The sequence below is a fragment of the Pavona decussata genome, unplaced genomic scaffold (genome assembly GCF_977016875.1).
Source record: "Pavona decussata unplaced genomic scaffold, jaPavDecu1.1 SCAFFOLD_95, whole genome shotgun sequence".
Lineage (NCBI taxonomy): Eukaryota > Metazoa > Cnidaria > Anthozoa > Scleractinia > Agariciidae > Pavona > Pavona decussata.
Window position 1 is genome coordinate 681,044 of NW_028145512.1, and position 13,263 is coordinate 694,306.

The following is a 13,263-nucleotide window of genomic DNA, read 5'->3' on the forward strand; positions in this document are numbered from 1 at the left end:
TAAGCAATTATTTAATCCGCTTAAAACAGCTGTTATATCTGTGAACTGTTAAATACATGTTTGTGTAAGTTCATACAGATTGGTCTGTTCGTACGCTAGTTTGTCACGTAAAATCTTAACTTGCAAAACTTTTTTTTGCCGATTTTACCAAAATACAAGCTGATATTTTATTGCAATTTAAACGAAATATTTGCTCCTTCGAAAATGAAAGGAACCAGTCTTTTCAGTGTTACGAACATCTAAGCAGATTTTCTAAAGGCCAAACGAACAGATATAAATATTTATAATAATCAAGACTATTAATGTATTTCAGTTATTCTAGCCATGTTGTTTATTTTTCTTCACCTCCGCCGTTAGGATCAGTCTACCGTTTATATTTTGCATTCGAACAGATATCCACCGAAATGAACCATGGGGTGGCCTTCACTTTAACTTCGTATCAATTAATTTTGCCTTCAAGCACACGTATTTATAAATACAATGTGATCTTTCTTGCGATGGACTTCCATTTCTGATTAAATGAAAAGTTAAAAACTAGTCCCCAGTTTCCATTTGAACTTCGGAACGGGTAATTACTCGATCATTCTAAGCAATAAACTTATGATAACTTCTGACTCATTCGAGTAGTTAAGCTTCTAAAGATATTTTTGGATGTCGCGCTATAGCATTAAACGTAAACTGACAACTGGAAACTGAAAACGCACTCAGAAAGTTCCGGATAACATCGGCCATCACTGGTTGTGATTTAAAAACGAAAGATGGCGGATGTCGTCCAATCTTCCTGAGTATGTTTTCAGCTGTTTCCAATTGTCAGTTTACGTTTTAATTCTCTATCACATAACCTTAAATATTACCTGGATGAATAACTTGCAATCCGCCACTTTTTGTTGACGGCAGTTGCCATTTATTTTAAATTTTACGTTTTAATTAATGACGGTATTATTGTTATAATTAGTTGTGATCAAGAGAGGATCAGGGGGTTAGCAAGTCACTTCTTTACCTTCAACAACAGTGAATATTTAATTAGACCAACAGTGCGAGGTAGGTACAACTATATAACCTTATTTTGTTAGTCTGAATTTACTGAATGACTTATATAATTTCAGGTTCAACCCAGGCAGCGAGAGCATTTATTAAGCAAATTACTTAAAATGTTGTCGCCCCTGTTCCCTGGTCATTTTCTGTCCTTTTTAATATATTGGTATAAGCTAGTTAGGGTTTGCTTTAACTGAAATTTAACTTGCAAAAGGTTTAGGAAACGGAATATTATTTCCCGAATCTACGAGCTTTTGCATTACTGGCTTTACTAAAAATGCTAGCTGACCATATTCGGTATTTTTGTCGTTCCATCCGAAAACAAAAGGAATTAGACTTTAAATGAAACGAAAAACATTGAGCTGACATTTTGCCAAAGAAACCGCTTTAGATTTTCTTTAAAACTAAATTCTGAGGCGTTTACGGCCTTCTGAACAGATATTATGAACCGATGGGTACCCTTGTAATTTAACAAGTTTGCATTAGAAGAACATTTTTTTAATATGTATTTACGACAAACTCCGTCATTTGCTAAGTTTATTCAGGGTCATGGGCTCCTGGTTTATTGGTATATTATTGCTAACCGAGAAAAGGTGATTTCAAGAACTATAACTGTTCTTTCACCTTATCACTGGAAACAATGAAATTACACCAGAAAGTAAACAGCGGTGCGATAAACTAAACAAAGCGACCAAGTTTGCTGTGACCGATTTACTGTCAATGTCCTGCTAATTAATTTAGCCTAACAAAAACAAGATCTTAATGTTACTAACCTCGCTCTTTTGGTGTATTCACCTTTATTGAAGGGAAGGGAGTTTGATGGTTGGAAGTTGCTTGCCTTAGTTAAGGAGTGAAAACGGGGACTCTCTCTGAAACCAAAAAAGTTGAATATATTTTTCGACATAATACTTTAACAACAAAAATGTTTTGTTTAAAAAGGAAACTGTCCAAAGATGTTTGCATTAGAACTAAAACATAGTCCGAACATTTTACCTTCCGAACAGGGTCCTAAAGGGAGGGAAGGGGGGTCCTAGGAACCCGGGAGCCCTGTATTTTTTTGCCGTGGAGCCCGGAACCCGATCCGTGATTTCTTCGCCTGGAGCCCTGATTGTTTCTAGCTGTGGACCCCGGAGCCCTGGAAGTTTTGCTGTGGAGCCCGGAGCCCAAATATTAAAATCCAATCATTTTTAGCACCCAATCCTCATTGCTTTTGTTTGCCGACCGCCAGTAAGTTGTAATCTAGAGAGGAGAAAGTGTAACAGATAAAAGAAATATGCAATTTTTTTCCATTTCTCCGGTGTGTAACGCAGTTCTCAAACTATGAATTTCTTTTTTTTTCTGAAGTCAGGTTGGTTACCCTGATATTTAATTTCATTTTTTTTTTAATAAAAAATAAATAAAATAAATCTAAATCATTCCTTTTTAAAATCCAAGCACTTACCCAGACTCTCACGCTGGATTAATTAAAGCGTCAGCTACATATTGCACTTCTTGATTTTCAAATTATTTTTAAAACGTCCGGTTAAACAGTTACTTACTTGCCCTCAAGAAAATATAACGTTTGGCAGGCAAAGGTCATCTTAATCACCACATGCAGGAAGCTTTCAATTTTGCCAATCATAGTTGTATGTAGGACGAGTGTCGTATATTGACCAATTATGGCCTACAGGTAGCTGTAGGAAATAGCAAGGGGTGACAAGCCTGCATGACTTCTAATAATGGAAACATTTTTGAAATGTAACCTCTTTATATTTTTGCTCTGCCAAACATGTCATTTAGAGACTTTACTTTTCTAAAGGAAATTAGTGGTGGCTCTTTGAAGGTTTCTCGTAGAAAAGGCTGGTTTTGTATTAAGGGCCCGTTAAAGTATCTTTTGATGCCGTTGCTAGGGAAAAATCAATTTGCTATAACTCTGCACGTGTATGTTTCAATTGGACCAAAATTGGGCAATACCCATAGGGGGCAAATATGGTCCAGTTCATGACGTCATTGGACCACGCCCAATGTCACGTGACCAGAAACAGAAAAATGCATTTTAACTAAATGGCTTAAACCTTTTTTCCGCATTTTCTGTACAATAACAATTCAAAAGCCGTTTTGAAGAAATTGAAGCATGCGTTTTGGTTTATAATGAAAATTAAAAAAATGAGAATGGAAATTGTGCTTCTTTGACCACTCTTTTGCGCATGTATTTTTTGTTTTTCATTTTGTCGCAAAACCCATGCTTGAATTCCGAGAAAATATGATGTTCTTTCGAATTGTTTTAAGATTCAGCAACTACAATTATCTCTCGAGGAGAAAAGTTCTTTTTTCGCGGCACCGTGAGTGGTGAGCGAATTTTCAGCGGCCTGGTGTCTAAGCATTGTTGGCCAGGCTGCTCCACCGCTTGTCCCTTCCCAGTTAGCACCTTGGCCGCGTATCGTTCGGTGTGAGTACGCAATAATTTTGCCAGTCGTTGCATCGTGGACGGTAGCTGAGCTGTTATTCGAATAGTGGCCGCGAGTCAGATAAAAGCCTTGATGTGCAATGATGACTTATCTCCACGTCGGACTGCTTCAGTTCTTGCTTTTTGCATGCTCCAGTCGGTGATCCTTTTTACGAACGGTGCAATCAATTCAATAATATGGATCCCCTGAGTGAAACTGACGTGATCCAGACCGAGAGTCCCGAGAATTTTGTGGCAATCTTTGAAATATTGCCCATTGACAAGGAATGAATCGAAAGAGCAACGAGATTACGTATTGCAGATCTTGGACGAGTTGTGGCTTTAACGACAGGAATGCTACTCTTCAAGTTGACTTCCCACATCGACTACACTCGAACTCAAACTCTTCAACTGTGTTCTGTTTTACCGAACAAAATTCCAATTCAGTTTCTTTTTCACAGCCACAGTGTTGTAGATTATTTAAATTACTGTTAACTAGGTTTTCAAGCGGGGTTGATGTTGTAAGGAGAAGTTGTCCATCACAAGTTTCGAGCTCACCATTATCAGTCAGGTTTTCTATCGATTGGTTAGCATTTTTGATGTAAGAAAGGAATTATTGAGCTAGAGCTGCTTTCAAGGATAATTTACAAGCCTCCTTGTTCACCGTCTGCTGCTCCATGCTGTCTTGGGAGTGGTTGCAATTTTGTGGCCTCGATAGCTTCGTTTATTTGTGTTATATCTAAACAGTGAAGTTTCTCAGGTTCGAAAGGGCAGTTCACGGATTCAGGTTCTCAGGGTCGCACAGTTTTATCGCAAAAGACGTCCGGGAGTTTCGGAGCGGTCAAAAAGGCCGCGGACACAGAGTTTTCTTTGAAGTTTGCGGGTGATGATAGCGCAATACTATTTCAGTTTGTGTCTCCGCATCTTTGAGATTTCGATTCCCAACCTGAAACTGGAAGTCTTCTACTGTCACCTTTTCGAGATTTCCCCATCGACATGCAACCATCGCTGCGGCTTTCTGTTCACGTCCGTACTGGTGTATGACATTTTCAAGCAAAACACACAAGTTTCAAAAATAAAGGCACGACTCCGCGGCATGTTGTAACCGTAAAGCAGAAAATTAATCAATAAAAATGTAAACGAAAAGTTTTTCTTGTGTTTGTTGCAACGAAGAAGAAGGTACCGGTCGAAGGTACTGGTCGGTACCGACGACTTGAATCGGCGACAGGCCGACGCCGGAAAAAGCGCACGAAAAAACATTTTGGCTGACCGGAAGTGAAATTGCATTTGGGTAGCAACCGTGTAGCTTAGCAACGAGATACTTTAATGGGCCCTTAAGTGCCATTTTTCTCATTTTCGTTTGAGGCTGGGCACTGATGGTTGATATTGTGTTAAGAAAGGCAGTTACTACGCAACTTAAGCAGTTGCGAAAAGAGGGCATTTTTTTCAGGCCTTCCTTTCGCAACTGCTTGAGAGGATCTTTCTTCTATCTGATCTTTCATCCACAGTTCAAAATATGTGTTTCATATATTTACATTTATTTATTTATTCATCCTTCACGGGTATATTACAAACTCACTATATGACCAGCTCTCAGTTGGCTTGATAGCTCAGTTGGAAGAGCACTGCACCGGCATCGCAGAGGTCATGGGTTCGAATCCCGTTCAAGCCTTATAGTTTGATAGCCAGCTCTATAAGCTTTAATTTAATATAGGGATTTAGGTATCTACAGTTTATAGCATACGCGCTACATCGCTTGGACGCGAGACACCTCTAAAGGTATACGGTAACCTTAAATAAAGATGATGATTATGATGACGATGATGATGATGATGATGATGATGATGATAATGATGATGATGATGATGATGATGATGATGATGATGATGATCGCAACTGCAGAAGTTGCGTCCTAACTTTCTTCAATTTAATGTACCATTTATTGTAAACAATCTACTATAGACTCACTAAACCATTATTCAAGCTCCTTCACCGATTGATCACGTACCATTAAGTACTACCGGGAAAAGGACGGTGGTAGCTTTCTGGAAAAAAGATTTGTTCATAACACTGTACATACCAAGGGGTTTCCGAGACTCACCTTCAACCCCCACCCCCAATGGCCGCTAATAAGTGCATTACAATTTTCCGTAACTCTTGCTTCTGGCTACCACTACGCCGATTCACGTTTTTTTCTCTCTGTGGTTTCTAGAAACATCAGTCATGGCAAGCACTGAAAGAGTTCGACAAGTTCTCGATACTGCTAAACTTGTGGCCAATTTCCTTTGCAAAACCGGTCGTACTCTCATAGCCAACGAATTATCCAAGGAAATCATGATTTTGCTCAACAACATCCAAATGATGTCTGGCTTCGTTCCTATCAGTGACCACACAAGTGCTATAGGAAGCGACAGAATGTACCGCGAGTGTGAAAACAAATGCGTAGAAGGAATACAAATATTTGAACAGGGGAAATTGTATCATTACCGAGGCAAGTATCAAAAAGCAAAACGCCTTTACATGAAAGCACTCACCATCAAGAAAGAGATTGGTGACAAACGCGGAGAAGCAGCATGTTACACAAACATGGGAAATGTGTTTCTATCTCTCAGTGAATATGTCAAGGCTGAAGAATATCTTCAGAAAGCACTTCACATCACAAGAGAAATTGGTGACAAGGACGGAGAAGCAACATGTTACACAAACCTGGGAAATGTGTTTCTATCTCTCAGTGAATATGTCAAGGCTCAAGAATATATTCAAAAAGCACTTCAGATCAAAAGAGAAATTGGTGACAAGAACGGAAAAGCAGCATGTTACACAAACCTGGGAAATGTGTTTCTATCTCTCGGTGAATATGTCAAGGCTCAAGAATATATTCAAAAAGCACTTCAGATCAAAAGAGAAATTGGTGACAAGAACGGAAAAGCAGCATGTTACACAAACCTGGGAAATGTGTTTCTATCTCTCAGTGAATATGTCAAGGCTGAAAAATATTTTCAGAAAGCACTTCACATCACAAGGGAAATTGGTGACAAGGACGGAGAAGCAGCATGTTACATAAACCTGGGAAATGTGTTTCGATCTCTCGGTGAAAATGTCAAGGCTGAAGAATATATTCAGAAGGCCCTTGAGATCAAAAGAGAAATTGGTGACAAGAACGGAGAGGCAACATGTTACGGAAGCCTGGGAAATGTGTTTCTATCTCTCGGTGAATATGTCAAGGCTGAAGAATATCTTCAGAAAGCACTTCAGATCAAAAGAGAAAATGGTGACAAATGCGGAGAAGCAATGTGTTAAACAAACCTGGGAAATGTGTTTCTATCTCTCAGTGAATATGTCAAGGCTGAAGAATATCTTCAGAAAGCACTTCAGATCCAAAGAGAATTTGGTTACAAGGACGGAGAAGCAGCATGTTACGGAACCCTGGGAAATGTGTTTCTACAACTCGGTGAATATGTCAAGGCTGAAGAATATCTTCAGAAAGCACTTCACATCATAAAAGAAATTGGTGACAAGAACGGAGAAGCAACATGTTACGGAAACCTGGGAAATGTGTTTCAATCTCTCAGTAAATATGTCAAGGCTGAAGAATATCATCAGAAAGCACTCCAGATCAACAGAGAAATTGGTGACAAGGAAGGGGAAGCAGCATGTTACACAAACCTGGGAAATGTGTTTCTATCTCTCAGCGAATATGTCAAGGCTGAAGAATATCTTCAGAAAGCACTTCACATCACAAGAGAAATTGGTGACAAGGACGGAGAAGCAACATGTTACAAAAACCTGGGAAATGTGTTTCTATCTCTCGGTGAAAATGTCAAGGCTGAAGAATATATTCAGAAGGCCCTTGAGATCCAAAGAGAAATTGGTGACAAGAACGGAGAGGCAACATGTTACGGAAGCCTGGGAAATGTGTTTCTATCTCTCGGTGAATATGTCAAGGCTGAAGAATATCTTCAGAAAGCACTTCAGATCAAAAGAGAAAATGGTGACAAATGCGGAGAAGCAATGTGTTACACAAACCTGGGAAATGTGTTTGAATCTGTCGGTGAATATGTCAAGGCTAAACGAGCGCACGAGAAGGCACTTGCACTGAGTAACGAGATTGGATCCCTTGACCTGCAGCGTAAAAACCTCCATTCACTAGCATGGGACACTCTGGGATTGACTGGAAACATAGACGAAGCTGTTTCGAGTCTCCTTGCAAGCATTGAAAAGTGTGAGGAAATGCGAATGCATTTAAGAAACAATGACCAATATAAAATCTCTTTTTTAGACAAGCGCGCTACTCCATACAAACTCCTCAGAGACCTGTTTTTGGATACTGGGAAATTTAATGAAGCACTTTGTTCGGAAGAGCTCAGTCGGGCCAGAGCCCTGGCAGACTTAATGTCAGCTCAGTACTCCGTGGAGCAAGAAACATCAGTGAATCCACGGTTATGGCTTAACATTGAAAGGATGGAGACCAAAGAAAGTAACTGTTCTTGTTTATACATTTCCTGTCGCGACCACCAATTATTATTCTGGGTTATTAAGCCAGACAAAACCATAGATTTTCGACTAAAAGACTTCAGCGACAATTTTGAAAACAAAATTGGAGTAAGATCTGTAGATAAAATTTTCGATGACATAATCTTCAGAATATTTCCATTTCCGCTTACTCAAGAGCACTGCGAAGTCCCTTCAAACGCTGGCTTCTTGAAGCAGGCGTCTTTCTCGAGAGATGAAACCACCGTTTTCCGTCCTGTAGAAGTAGACAAAGACGAAAACCAGTATATTGATCCACCGAATCTCTCTCAGTGTTACAAAATGATTATCGATCCTGTTGCTGACTTACTTGTGGAGCCCGAAATCATCATTGTTCCTGATTGCGTCCTCTGGAAAGTTCCATTTTCTGCGTTTAAGGATGAAAATGACAAGTATTTAGCAGAGACTTATAAGATCCGCATTATTCCTTCTTTGACGACTCTCAAGCTGGTTCAGGAGAGTCCAGAAGATTATCATAGTCAGACCGATGTACTGATAGTGGGTGAGCCAAAGGTTTGCGTGGTGTATCACAAGGGACGTCGTGAGAAATTATGTCCATTGCCAGGCGCAAAAGAGGAAGCAGAGATGATTGCACGACTGCTGGGAGTTCAACCTTTGTTAGGAGAGCACGCAACTAAGAAGACAGTTCTTCAGCGAATACGCTCAGTAGGTCTGATACATTTCGCTGCCCATGGTGACGCCGAAAGAGGAGAAATCGCTCTTGCCGCTCCACTCTTTTTTGAAGGGATTCCAAGTGAAGAACACTACCTATTAACAATGGCTGAAATTTCACAAGTTCGTCTGAGAGCCAAACTGGTAGTCCTTAGTTGCTGTCACAGTGCACGTGGACAGATTAGATCCGAGGGAGTTGTTGGAATCGCTCGCGCCTTCTTAGGTTTCGGTGCACGTTCCGTATTGGCTGCCCTGTGGGCCATAGAGGACCTGGCTACAAAGCAGTTCATGAGACGTTTCTACGAGCACCTTGTTCGTGGTGAAAGTGCCAGTGAATCTCTTCACCAGACAATGAAGTGGATGAGAGGTAACGGCTTTTCAGAAGTAAGACAGTGGGCGCCTTTCATGCTGATTGGAGACGACGTGGCTTTTGATTTTGGAAAGTAAAGGTCAGTTGAAATCAATAAATTGATATAACGGACTTACAATAATAAGAGAAACTCTAATACGCATTTTAAGAGGCTTATTATTCTTAAATAAACAAGGTGATGGATGGGGAATTCACCTGTCTGAAGAGAGCCTATTTCTTCTCCTTTGTATTAACATTCCCTATATCCCAAACTTTATTGGGGAAACAGGGGTTGGTCCAGTAGTGAGAGAAATTGCCTTTCGTTTCGTGTCACTGAGAACATTGATGGAAACATTTCTGTAATATAAGAATGCATTCTTTCTGCTGAACCAATAACCCGTACGCGTATTGCTCACGTTAATTAAAAAGTATATAATTGTGCGGCTTGCCTGAAACATTCTTCTTTTTAACCGGTGCCTTGCCAAAACCAGGGAGGAGCTGGCATTTCGGCAGTTTTGTCTTACTAGAAAAATGATAAAATGGGACAGTGATTCAGCCAATGAAGAATTGAATAAACTATATGTGGGTTGAAATTTTCAAAGGATAAAAGCAAGGACGGTGGCTACTTTTGATACTGCGCATACGTTCTGCCCATCTCTAAATACTCGGGTTTCCTACGTGTGGTGCCTACTAATACAGGGATATTTTTGCGCAGTTCAAAACTATGCGGAGAAAGCAGGACTTAGCAAATGCTCTTGGTATCGAAGAGAAAATTTGGGGTACCCATGCATTTTTAAGAGAAAATACAACTTCAATTTGGGAAAAAACGCCATATATTGTTTTGTATTTTACTGTTTTTTAGAATAATTGCTTCTTAATTATCTCTAAAAAATGCGTGGTTACCCCTAATTTTCTTTTTCGATTTCAATAGCCCTTGCTAAGATCTGTTTTGCCCGCATAGTGATAAAATAAAACAAAAATACTTCGGTGTTATTGAGTAGGCACCGTCCTTAAATGATCCATCGATTCATGTTTGCAGTTGTTCCTTCCACTCGGTTCCTGTTGTTGTCGCTCATCTGCTAATCGATATTAATAAGGCTTCTGATATTCTAAGTATGCAATGTGCGCGCTTGTGCTGCTTCCTGTTCCCCTTTTAAGCTTCACCGCCGAGTTACCTTCAACCCACTTTCCTTGAACAAGAACCACACACGGAAGCAAAGACACTTAAGCATCATCTTCAAAGCCCCGTGGTTCATGCTCAGCTAAAATGAACCGAAAAAGTCCAAACATTTCAACTAAGATAAATGAGCGCCACTAACGTGCGATCAAGCCCAATTACAGCAGCGCTAGTGCTCAGTGCCTCTTATTGTTCGCTCGTTCAGTTGGGCTTTTAATTTGAAGTCCTTTGTTTCTCGTTTCCAATGATTAACCAGACTAAACGAGGATGGAGCCTAATTGCATGTTAGAGCGCCGCCACATCTCTTTTTTTTTATAAATACGTGAGTATTCCTATTACAATTTACGCAAAAGAAAGCAAGGAATAGTATGCTGGTAATGTTAACGACAAAAAATACTTTTTTTCATGGCCTTTCAGAGTTGAGTCTATATGATTGTTTACTTTAAATTTATAATTGCTGCATTAGGTATTTGTTATTCTCTGTGGAATTCAGGAATTCTTGTTTAGTTCGAATCACCTTAAATCAAGGTGAACTGTGCAGTGAATAATGTAACAGTTCATTCATTACCATTGATCCCATATGGGTTGTATGATAGTAGCACCAAGGCCCCCAGCGAGGGGGGGGGGGGGGGGGGAGAGGTGTCAATAAATTTTTCCATGGGGAGGCTTTGCTTCGAACCCCAAACCCTTAGCCTTTGATATACCACTTTTGACAGAAAAGCCAACCCTTCCATAAACCTTCTGTACAAAACGGTACCCTTCCACATACGTACTTTCAGTATAAAGACTGTATCTTTTTTTGTGGCTACTCTGTTCGAGATATTTTGAAAGACCTTTCTAAATAGCTAAATAACAATTCCGTACCCTTTAAACCTCCAGCTCAAAAAGGTGCCTTTTTCGGAAGGAGCCTCCCCGTATGGGCCATTTTAGGGAGTACCAGCCTCCCCCTTCCCCCCCCCCCCCCCCCGGCACCATGGAGTTGCAACAATAGCGTTATTCTAGTTAGCTAAAGCAACGACGACGAGGACGCCAACGAGAACGTCAGCATCAACAGTTTTAGCTAGCAAAACACTGGCTATGCACATGCATCATACACTTTGGTACATTTTGTTTCTGCAAAACAACAACGTAAAATGACCAAATTTTAGGTTTTATGGAGAATGTGAAGGCATGATGATTTTTCTCTTTTCTCTTTCTGGACTTTAAAAGAGTATAAATCATCGCAAATCTATTCAGAAAACGCGAATGTAATTTTTAATTTCCGTTTTCTTTGGCGTCGGCGTCGTCTCAAACGTATATTGTTGATACATGTATGACCTTAAACTGCTAAAATAGTATTACCTTTGTACATTTCTCTTTAAAAGAATTTTTGAACGTTATTGTCCTGTAAGGGTTTGCCTTCTGAGAAGGCATCCTTGTAGGAGTGTCACGTGCAGGTATTTAAAGGTACAAATTATGATTCGTATAAGAGAAAAAAAATGGATTTGCCAAAAGTGATAGAGCACGAAGATAACGCTAGCATTGAATACCACGTGCATCGGCTTTGGGTTATCAGCGAAAACGTCTTTAAGACCTTGCGATTACTGATTCTTAATAAAATGTTATCAAGTTTATGTTACTAATTTAAAAATTAGTCGTAAGAGTGGGAGCAATAATCAATATAGTGCGAATTGTACAATGCACATTTGGTTTGAGTTCAGTCACTTCGGCGTCACAGTCGTTTCGCAAGGCAGAGTTCAGTTACTAACCCTATGAAAGCGCAACTTGCAAATAGGGAAGGCACAGGGAAGTCAACCGTTTCGTCCGTCATCTTGCTTAACATCGAGGGGAGCTAGTATTGAAAATTCCGTGAAGAAATGGTTTTCTGCGCGTGTGTCTTTCCTTATGCTTATGTAGCTAGTGTTCTCACTTGCTTATCTTTATCCTTACGTTCTATTGAAAACCAGCCTTAATTGCTCCCACTACATTAGTCATTACATTTTACTGAAAATTGATTCATTGCAGCACGATACTCAGCAATGAAAAAGTGCTTTTCGAAATATAAATTTGCTCACAGTCTCTATAGCTTTCATCAAATAATTCCTTCGTCACTTTCATCCACAATGCTACCTTTTGTCTTATAAAGGAAACATGAAAATCAAACCAAGAACGACAGCCATTTGGATTTTAATCAGATTGGGCATGAACAAATTCAATTTTGGTCAGCAGCCGTGCAACTGCAGGCTCGGGGAAAGACCGTTTCAGTTCAATCTCGTACCCAGAGTCATCAGGCTCTTTGGCCAGCGATTGGTCGCCAGGAGAGACTCTGGGCAATTGGAATAAAAATTTAAATGTTTTTTGATTGGCTGCCCCGTAACGGCTTGCATTGTTTTACCACAGAAATCCTGCAGTAATAAAATTTCATTTCCCCAGAGTCTCTCCCGGCGCCCACCCACTGACCAAAAAGCCTGAGAACTCTGGGTACGAGATTGATTTCAGTTTGGATTTAAGGCGGGACTCAAGTTTTATCAACATGAACTCAGACTGACTGACTCAAAGTTGAGAGAGTTTTATTTATTTGTCCACACAATGATGCTAAAAATTTGAATGAGCCATAACTTTGTCACATTAACAATAAAACAGCCTCGTGAATGTTAAGACTAGCCTTCCACAAAAGAATCGGCTTAATCGGGGCAAGACAGCGTTTTAAATTGATTTTTTGTCTTAATTCTAAATTCAAGACGTAATGAGAATCACGCCGAACGAACATCTGGAAATTATTTATGACATTGAGACCGGAAATCCGACCCAAAATCGCACTTCTTGACTAATCGATCACTAGCCTAACAACGCTACAGTTATAAAGGCGAAAAATAATAGAGTAGATTTTCAAACTCACGCTTCTTGAAGAGAGAATCCTTGCCCATTCTTGCTACTGTTTTCCATATCAGCTGAAGTCCCAGATGTTGAAATCAACATTTGAAAAGGGAAGGGTTAGCGCCCTTTTCTACCACAAAAATATACTAAGTCTTTGGCTGGGTCAACAATTCGCGGAAATTTCACGTTGCCCGAATAGAAATCATCCCTAAGACCTAC

At 39.9% G+C, this 13,263-nt stretch overlaps 1 pseudogene across 1 annotated transcript; it reads left to right on the forward strand.

Annotated features, from left to right (window-relative positions):
- The first annotated feature begins 780 nt into the window (after window positions 1–780).
- On the forward strand, window positions 781–9,109 carry LOC146472976 (uncharacterized; annotated as a pseudogene). Its single transcript, XR_014866464.1, has 3 exons — window positions 781–1,041; window positions 5,673–8,071; window positions 8,132–9,109. The product of XR_014866464.1 is annotated as an uncharacterized LOC146472976 (transcript).
- Window positions 9,110–13,263: the final 4,154 nt, after the last annotated feature.